The sequence below is a fragment of the Wasmannia auropunctata genome, unplaced genomic scaffold (genome assembly GCF_000956235.1).
Source record: "Wasmannia auropunctata unplaced genomic scaffold, wasmannia.A_1.0 LD336106.1, whole genome shotgun sequence".
NCBI classification, from domain to species: Eukaryota; Metazoa; Arthropoda; class Insecta; order Hymenoptera; family Formicidae; genus Wasmannia; species Wasmannia auropunctata.
Genome location: NW_012026784.1, coordinates 3,566,400 through 3,577,011, shown reverse-complemented (window position 1 = coordinate 3,577,011; position 10,612 = coordinate 3,566,400). Strand labels below are relative to the sequence as shown.

The 10,612-nt window shown below is 30.4% G+C and overlaps 1 long non-coding RNA gene across 1 annotated transcript in view; it reads right to left on the bottom strand.

Moving 5' to 3' along the window:
• The window catches only part of LOC105452517, a 19,027-nt gene extending 12,144 nt beyond the window's left edge, over positions 1-6,883 (bottom strand). The window contains exon 1 of the long non-coding RNA XR_974736.1: positions 6,624-6,883. This is a non-coding gene — a long non-coding RNA (uncharacterized LOC105452517). The remainder of the gene's footprint in view (positions 1-6,623) is intronic.
• Positions 6,884-10,612: the final 3,729 nt, after the last annotated feature.

Genomic DNA, 10,612 nt, shown 5'->3' with positions numbered 1-10,612 from the left:
TGACTGGAGTTCAGACGTGTGCTCTTCCGATCTGTTTTCACTCAATTTTCGAACCTTTTTTGTGGTTTGGTATCAGTTATACATTCAAGAATAAGAATTGATGTGCAATAATTCGAAATCATAGGTGATTTTGTTTATACAAATAAACAAACATTAAAAAATAGCCATTTTTCTAAAGAAATTCATTATCTCCGAAAGTTCTCAGAGTTTCCACGCAAAGATCTTCCCTCAAGGGTTTTTGGGGTCGCTGATTACGTGGCCAGATTTCTAAAATTCAAAATGGCGGATCCAATATGGCGGACCCGAATTCGAAAAACAATGAAAATTTTATGAAACTGTATATTTGGAAGTTCTCGGAGTCGCTGATTACGAATCCGTGGCCAGATTTCTAAAATTCAAAATGGCGGATCCAATATAGCGGACCCGAAATACGAAAAACAATGCAAATTTTATGAAAATGTATATCTGGGGGTTCTCGGAGTCGCTGATTACGAATCCGTGACCAGATTTCTAAAATCCAATATGGCGAACCCAAATTAAAAAAATGTTCAAAATTTTATAAAAACATTTATCTGGGGGTTCAGCGATTTTACACACTCGATTAACACTGTTTTTCGGATTATAGTCGCCACATTGGATCCGCCATTTTGAATTTCGGGAATCTGATTACTGGTTCGTAATCAGCAACCCCGAGAAACCCCAGATATACATTTTCATAAAATTTGCATTGTTTCGAATTTGGGTCCGCTATTTTGAATTTCGGGAATTTGATTACAGATTCGCAATCAGCGAACCCGAGAACCCCCAAATATACATTTTCATAAAATTTGCATCGTTTTTCAAATTCGGATCCGCCATATTGGATCCGCCATCTTGAATTTCGGGAATCTGATTACGGATTCATAATCAGCAACTCCGAAAATTCCCAGATATACATTTTCATAAAATTTGCATCGTTTTTCGAATTCGGGTCCGCCATATTGAATCCGCCATTTTGAATTTCTAAATTTTGACCTCAGATTCGTAATCAGCAACCTCGAAAACTCCCGAGTACCAATTTTCAAGCCAATCGTAGGTAAGGAAAAATGTATGCTTGAAAGAGTTAAACACTACAACTTTTGTCTAAAACGTTTTTCTCAAAAACACTTAGTTTCTGAAATATTAATGGGTTGCCACACTTTTCGGACACCTTGTATAATATACAGAGACCGCCAAAAGTTCGGGGCTACTTAAATAATTTCTGAACGGTTCGAGATATTGGATTGAAATTTATAAGACTATAATGACAAAATGTAATCTATCATTTAACTTTGAAAACACTCACTTCAACCCTCCAAGGGGTGCGGGGGAGGGATTTAAAAATCTTAAATGGCATATGGGATCGAGTGAGGGTTCATTTAAAAGGACTTCTTGAGACGAGAAGAATGCGAGGTCGTTGAGGTCTCTACGATTTTTTTTCACAGAGTTATGCTCATTGGAACATTGGTGTTTTTTTGGCACTAGCGAGGCCCACGGCGAGGATATAAGGAAGATAAGGCTTCGCGCATGTTCTTAAGTGGATGGAAGTGCATATGGAAGAGCTTATATATGTATGTGTGTGAAAGGAATATGTACATATACATATACATACAATATGTATGTATGTACGTATGTACGTATGTACGTATGTATGTATACATATACAGGACGAGTCATTTTAAGTGATGCACTAAAATATCTCGAGAATATGACATGGCATTGAAAAATACTTATGACAAAAGTCTGACTTCAAGAGGAACATCAAATGGTACCATTGATTTGACCTTGAATGGCGTTATCAAGGTCAGGGAAAGATTACTTTAAATTTCTTAAATGAAACCCTCCATTTTTCATTGTATTATATGTTCTTGTAGCTTGTCTCGAGAACTTTTCAAAATACTACATAGTGGGCCAGGGAACTCGAAAAAGTTTCAACAATCAACATGTAAATTCGCACTTTATTATCACAGTATCTTAAAATAGATGAGTTAAAATAGCTGTAGAGAAATTTTTTGCAAGTAAATAAATATCTGTTCCTACAGGAGCATCATGAAAATAGAAATGTTATTCGAGTCTTAACATAATTATAATTGTTAAAAAATTAAACTTATAATTTTTGAATTTTTTTTCTTCCATGTAATATTAATATTATTATACTAGTATTTGATTTGAAAAAAGTAACAATATGAAGAATTAACCTAACTTAAGTATTTTGACACCATTTTTATTCTTTTCGATTTTGTATAAATTGCTATTTTCCAGCTCCTCGAAAATTCATTTTCTAATAAAAAATTGAAGATGTCAACATCTTTATTATAATGTCTACTTTGAACTTATTTCAGCGATATTTTGCAAATACTGTAATTTTCCACGCATAAACGCATTAGTTCCAATAGCACGGATTAGCTATGATTTCACGATTGTACGCGTGTATGTACTGATTTTATCATTTGAGCCGTATTTTTTAATCGAGAGAAAAATTCTTTATATTCCTCTTTTTTTATCTCATAAAGAAATTCATTGAATGTTCGGATGTTTCGGCATGATCTCAGGGCGTGCGCGGAGTATCTGGTACGTCATTTTTAATTTTAAATTTTTGTTTTATCAAATTCGTTCAACGACATCGAAAATCTTTTACCAAGTTACAGAAAAGTCCAATGAAATCTTGAATTTTGGCCACTTTTTCGAATTCCCACTGCGCACAATAAAATAGTTTTCCATTATGCACGTTTCGAGTTATAAGGCTCGAAAGTTGAATGTTAGAGTATCGCCCATATTACTATAACCCAAAGTGTCCGAACAATGGCTAAAACATGTTGTCGAAGTCATAATCATTGAAAGTTGTTCCTCCTTTTACAAAAAATAAAAATAATTTTTAAGAATGAAAATAAGAGCAACAACTTTTAATGACCTTGACCTTGATATATGTCAAGATCATGATCCTGAACAATATTCAAAAAGTTTTAGCCATTGATCGGACACATTGGATAATGCTAATGCCGGCGATACTGTAACATTCATGCCTTATAACTCGTATATATCATTTTCATGATATCAGTATTATTTTCTGTTAATTTTATCTAACGTAATTATTTTTATTTAAATTATATACATACAAATATGTACATATATTTTGTACATATATAATCACACGCACGCACACAATTATACAATGTATATTCTATTGTATATTGTAGTTTAAAAAATTATCTGCAATAAATAATTTAAGGAGGTTCCAGCGTTTAATGAAATATAAGACAAGTTCATAACACACATAATACGAAAGTTTATTATAATATATTCACAATATCCAGAATAAATTTCATTGATTTTTACCGTATCGTTTTGTAGATATTTAATTCTAAATATATAACATTTTACATTACAAGTACATGCATTAACCTTATTTCGTAAGCGTATTTTCTGATAATTTGAAACATTTGCATATAAGACAGAAATTTAAAATTATTTAAAAATTAAAAAATTATTATACTTACAATTATTAAACTAAACATTTAAGTTCGTTTTGGTTAAAGTTTCATCTGAATTGACCGTCTAATTTGAAAGAAATTTATATTTGTTAATAAAGAAAAACAAAAATGTTTGTTAAATAGACATGTTGTCAAACACAAACTATAAAACATATGTATTTGATATATAAATAAAAATACGACAAATTTATGATAAATGTGTTATGTATTTATACATTTTTTATTGAGATTATATTTTATTTATTATTTTTTAAGATATAATAGTAAATAAATGTTATATTTTATTTCCTGCTATTGATACTTAGGTCAAATGAGTCTTATAACTTTTTTGTCATTTTTTTAATATTTACTAACATAAAATTAATAATGATTATGTATAATGACATTAGTGAAATAGGTATTGCTAATAATGTTTTAATATTATTATTTTAATCGTTTTACATAATTTTAAGAATAAACTGTTTATTGACTAAAGAGTAGAACCGCTAAGAGTAGTAGCGCTAGAACCTCTTTAATATAATAGCACTATTATATACAAAGATTAATTTGATCTATTTATATACAAGTTATCAATTTATAAATTAACTGTAAAAACAGCCGATAATACATCAAGCATAACATAAGTAATACAATTCAACAAAAGATAATATAATGTAATTAATAGGTACTCCTCATTTTTATAACATATTCGAATCAAGGCTAATTGACTCTATATTATAGCCATTGATTACTTGAAGTCTTTTTGCTACAACCAAAATAGAAACTGTTAAAGTATTTTAGTATTTTATTCGATTATTACATATCGATATTTTCGAACTTGATTAAAAATTGAGTAAAAATTTATTATATTTATATTTATATTCTAATTATTCATTAATTTGTATTATTCTTTAAAAGTTTCAACAATTCTCAAATATTTGATTTAAAAAGTGTCAATTCGCAAGTTGTCTCTCATTTCATTAATTTCAAATTGACAAATGACAAAATTGTCAATACTCATTTAGGGTAATCTACCTCGCCGAGGTGTTTCCACTATCTCGATAAACGGGAACAATCAACAAACGCGAAGTGCATGTAAAACAGCACGGAGACGCTAGAAAGTAGAACAGAGTATTATAGGATCAGAACCGCGCCCATGCGCTCGGAAAAGGATAGCGAGATGGTCAATAGCGGCATCTCCAACGTTAAATGCCGGTTTTCTTTAACAGATTGAGCAACCTATACAGCACAAATATCTGGCAAAATATTTAGTTGAATATTCAATAAACATCCACAAATACTTCTGACTTATTTAAATGTCTCGCAATATTTGAAGCAATTATGTCATTATTATCTCCCGCATCGAATAAAAAAAATCGTTAAAATTATGTTGAAATAATATAATTTGTTGATTTGAAAAATAGTCTAGTCTTCTTGCATTGTAGTTATTGTTCATTTTACAATTAATATACTTCGTTAGAGATTTATAATACTATTTTGGTCACAATATTTATAACAATTTCATATAAAGTAAACTTTTTTCATAGCAAATAATAATATTAACGAATATCTACATTCACTCAGTACATTGATTCTCAGTTATCAATAAGATATCTGAATTATATGGAAAAATCTTTTCTATTATTCCTTTAACTTATACAAAAAATCTACTAATTTTTACGAGATATATGAATTCCTAGTAAATACAATTGTCAAAATATTTATTATTAAATGATTATTATCAGAATTTTTGTATATTATCAAAATTTTTGATTATTTCTATGCAAATTCACAAAATATATATAAATGTATATGCATTCAGTTTAACTAATACTAATTGTAAGTAATATATATATATATATATGCGCGCGTGTGTGTGTGTGTGTGTGTGTGTGTGTGTTTGTATTCCAATTTAATAAATATTAAGTAATAATAAAAAAAAATTTGATGTTATCATTTTGAAAAACGATTCGTGAGTACAGTTTATTCAATTACATACATATGTTAAATTTAACAATGAATATAACATTAAAATTGTAACGTAATGCAGTAATAGAATGTAGAAGTGATTCGTTTTAAAGTTAAAAAATATAATCTGGATATCTGAATGTATAAAAGCAAAAAAAAGAAACTACATAAAATCAAAAAGAAAGAAAAAAAATGTTAAAATATTCTTATTAATTAATTAATTGTAAATGATTAATCATTATAAAACGCAAATAAAAGATTAACTCGTAAAACCAAGGAACAAAAATAAAAGAGAAATATAAAATTCTAAAATAAATTGGAATAAAAAAGATTCCAATGTAATCAACTCAAAAATTAAAATTTAGAAAAGGATTCAAAAATTGTTTAATACATCAAATTTGTCATGAGATTTGTAATGAATCAAATTGGCATCGTACCTTCTCGTATGACATCGTACTTTCATCATCTGTCCATTAAACTTATGAATTATAAGTGTATAATTCGTATAAACATAAATTTTACAACTTGGGATTAAAAATATCGCTCTCTCAAATATTACATTTTTCAAAAAAAATTTGTAAAAAAATAAACTTTTGCATGCAGCGTCTGTATATTTTACTTTCACTTCAGAAAATAATCTCGATCTTTACAAGAATTTCAGACACGCCTAACGCTGTATCTCGAGTCAATATACCATATGATCGAAACTGTCACACCCTTATGATACTCCGCAACAATTAAAAAAAAAGATTTTCAGAAAAGACTAGATATTTCACAGTAAGAAAATAATTTTGCGTAATTCTGAAAAATTATTTCATCTAAAATATCCAAAGTATTAAATTTTGCAAGTATTATAGATATTTCAGGATTATGAGAAAGAATAAAATCTGAAAATAGAAATAAAATTACAAAAAAATTACAACATATCTAAATAATAACTAACGGAAAAAATATAGATTCTTGCATTTTAAACCACGATGCAATGTATCAAAATTCGAAAAAAAAATTTAAAAAGATCGAATTTATTCGAATAAGTTGTCGGAATCACAGTTATCCGTAATGCTTTGTGCATTCTTCAGGAGTCGATGCATCCACCGCAAAAGACGACCTCGATTTATTTTCATGATCTCGCTCCGCACAGGCCTCTCTTTTACCGAAGGAACTCACCCCGTCGCGAAAGCCTTTTTCTCTCTCTTTTCTTTCTGTCTGTCTCTCTCGAGATGCGGTATTCGCACTATTCGCACGATATTCGCACTCTCACACGGTCGTCACGATCCCCGACACGCCTACTAGTCACAAGAGCACGACGAATGACGGAATGTGCGTGGCACGTATTAACACGATTCGACGGCTATCACGATGGCGAACGCAACCCCAACATATCAAATGAAACGCTCGGTGGTGCGACGACGACGCATGGGGCGGCGGCAGTAGCGACGGCGGCGACGGCGGTGGCAACGACGGCAACGACGGCAGCGGCGGCAGCGGCGGCGACGACGGTGGCGGCAGTGGCGAGTGTGGCAACAGCAGTGTCGGTGATATATCTTATGTGCGCCCTTAATTATGGCATATACTATACACCGTAAAACAACAATAAATTTCAATATACTTACATATTTATCCTTAACAAGAGAAATCATCCTTTATACGTATATAGGAAAATATATGCACGCACTTATACGCAATAATCTCAATAATTCTCCGCCAATATAAATATGCGATGAAGATAATCATCATGAGGGTGAAAACTACCTCAGTTTTTGCTCTCCTATTATTATCGTATTTATTTACCCTTATTGAATTTTCGAGCATTGCTTGGAGATTAGTCTTCGAAATGTCACACGTATCCGTTCGCGATTCTCGAACGTCATCGTCTGTATGATTGGAGCGCACCCTCCACTGCCACCACCTTCTTCGAAACTGGTTCATACCTGCGTTGCTGTTGCTGCTGCTGCTTGCTTTCACTGATTGTGAGACAAATTCTGTCACGGTCATAACACTGTACCATCAGAGTAACAGGAGAAAAATGACACGGCAAATCATCACCCTAATTACGGGCTCGACTCACCCTTTGCAAAGGGAGACTTCTCGCGCAATCAATACGTTCCAATTCACAGAGACCGCCAAAATTGAATAACGATTTCAAGATTTTGAGCACGTAATGATGAAGATCAATGGCAGAATGTTAAATATTTTATCTCGATTTTTTAATTTTATTTAAAAAATCTAATCATATTTAATTCTTTACGCTTCGTAACAAATTTAACATTTTGCTTCGTCAGGTCCAAACGAAAATAGAAAAATTCTACAATAAAAATTTTAGATTTCTTATAACTTTTTTTATAAAAAGGAAAGATATTAGATATTTTGATAATATTATTAATATATATTTAAGAAATAATTTATATTGTTTTAAATTTTAATAATACATATATGATATATGTTATACCTGGATGAGGATTTTTTCACAGGAAAGGAAACAGTTTCCTTTATTAAGTTCAATTTCATATCAAATTTAGGCAAAAATTTGTTAAATATTTTACGATGCAATAACGAGACTTAATATAAAGCAAAATATTAATATACATGATATGAATACTGAATCACATGAGCATAAAAAATACTTTTAATTTTAAAAATACAAAAAAAATATATATAAGTGGGAAGACTTTGAGTTTAGCACGACATTATTGGAGCTGGAACGAAATATTATGCCAACTCACCATTGGAATCTTAAGAATTAAGGATTTAAAAAATCTCTAATGCTTCGAAATTGCTGCTGCATATATAGTATTCTGTCTATATCAATAAATTTCGCTATTCATGAAAAATATAACATCAATTATATACATATAGAATTCAGAATTCTTTAAAATGTACATTGGATTGAGAGAAAAAAGTGATAACTACAAAATTAAAACGAAATATATCTCAACTATGTATTATAAAATTGAGATGGAAAAAGTAAACTGTACAAACTGTAGAAAATATAATAACTGTAAGGAAATATAATAACGTTAATTAACTATACCATTATAAATACGATTGTTTAGATTGTACAAGAAAATAGTAATAACGTAAAATAATATATCCGTAAAGAACACTTCCGTTTTAAGCACTTGTAAAGAATACCTGCAGGAGATAAATTTCCACCAGGCGTCTTTAATGTTTTATATGTTCTGAAAATAAAAATGAAATGAAAGTAAAACGTGATGTGTTTTCTAATGTAAAATTTTCTGACCAATCGGTTGATAATATTAAATTTTGGAAAGCGAAATTAAAATAAAACGCGCGCGCGCGCGCGTGCGTGTTGTGTTTTCTAACGTAAAATTTTTTTACCAATTGATTGGTAATATTACATTTTCAAAAAAAACTTTATTTTTTAAAACTGCATGTTTTTAAATTACTTTTTCGATAAATAATTGCCATTTTTTAGTTTTTAATGAAATGACACACAAATCTTACTAGATTTTGTTAATGAAATGTTGTATTTTAAGTTAAAAAAAAATAGTTTTGATTGAATAAAATATAAATATTTTTCCCGATAGTGTGAGAAGTTTTTTGGAAGTGAGAAAATAAATGCAACACGTTATAAATGCATGAAAAATTATTTTATAATACTAATGTGTGAAGATTTAAAGGCATAATTTAAAAATATAAACAGAATTATTTACATAATTATATTTACGTATATTATAAAATTTATATGTATTACATAAAATTTAGAAAATTATTTTTATCACTTATATACAATAAATCTTGATTGAAAAATACTTATATTTTATAAAAATGAAGCTGCTAAGTTGATCAGATAATTAATGTATATTATCCTTTTTCACGTACTCCCCGATTTTACACACGTAATTTGAGGTGTGAATGCGAATTCGCACCCAAACTTTTGATCGCTTCAAACAGAGAGTAAAGATGCATCCAAATTATCGAGCTGTATATTTTGGCGAGCATTTGTCACAGTTTGGCAAAAAACAATGAATGAATGAAATACTCGGCGAAATGCTCGCGGTTCAAAATTCGGTTCGATAATTTGGATGCATCTTATATAAGAGAATGCTAAAAGGTCGGAAATACCGACACATTGCAGTTTAGTAAATTTCTTCGAATTGGCTGAACGGAATTGAAAATCTTTTCACAGGATTGAAATAAACATGAAATTGTGGTGTTAGACGGTCGAATTTGTACTAAAATCGGAAAAAAAATTATAAAATTACATTTTTTTGGGTCGTACAGCTGATGTAAACATTTCATTAGTGTAAAAGTTCTGTAGCTGATCATATATACAAAATGCTTACGTCTAACACAAATTACATGAACGAATAATACAAAGCCTTTTAAGCTACAATTGAAAGCGTAGAAAAAAAGAAATCCACTGAATTGCAATTTATGGTAATTCGGGGGCTTAGGGCTGATAGGAATGGTAAACAAAGCGTCTAGCAGTAAGTGCCGGATTTTCCAAGAGATGGCAATAAGTTAAATAAGGACAATGCACGTTTGAGTAAGACAAGATATTGTAAGAAGTTCATTTAGAAATACTATTGACATTGAAGAATCTGTTTTATCGACCTCGTGCAAATTTTTCCGATCTTTCAGCATTCTCTTAAGGCGATGATGGAATACCGACATTTGCAGTTGGAACAATAACTTTAAAAATACTGAACGGAATTAAAATCGCTTTTACAGGATTGAAATAAACATAAAATGTAATGGGGCAAGCTATTTTTTTGTAGTGAAAACAACAAAAAATTAAAAAATTACCTTTTTTGTGTCGTACAGCGATCGTAACCTAGCTATTACCTGACGTAAACATTTCATTGTTAAAGTTCTGTAGCTCATATGTACCTACAAAATAAGTAGCTCGCCCCCTTCGGATTACAGGAACAAATAATACAAGACCTTTTGAGCTACGATTGAAAGCAAAGTAGAAAAAGGTTTATCGTTCCAACTGCAATTTATAGTAATTTGCACGCTTAGCTAAAGCAAAGACAGCAAAAATTGCGTCTAGCAGTAAGTGCTGGATTTTGCAACAGATGGCATTTCAATAAGTTAGATAAGGACATTGCACGTGTTGAGTGAGACAACCCACATGGAACAAAACCTCCATTAGACGTCCATATAGCCTCCAGATCGGAAGAGCACACGTC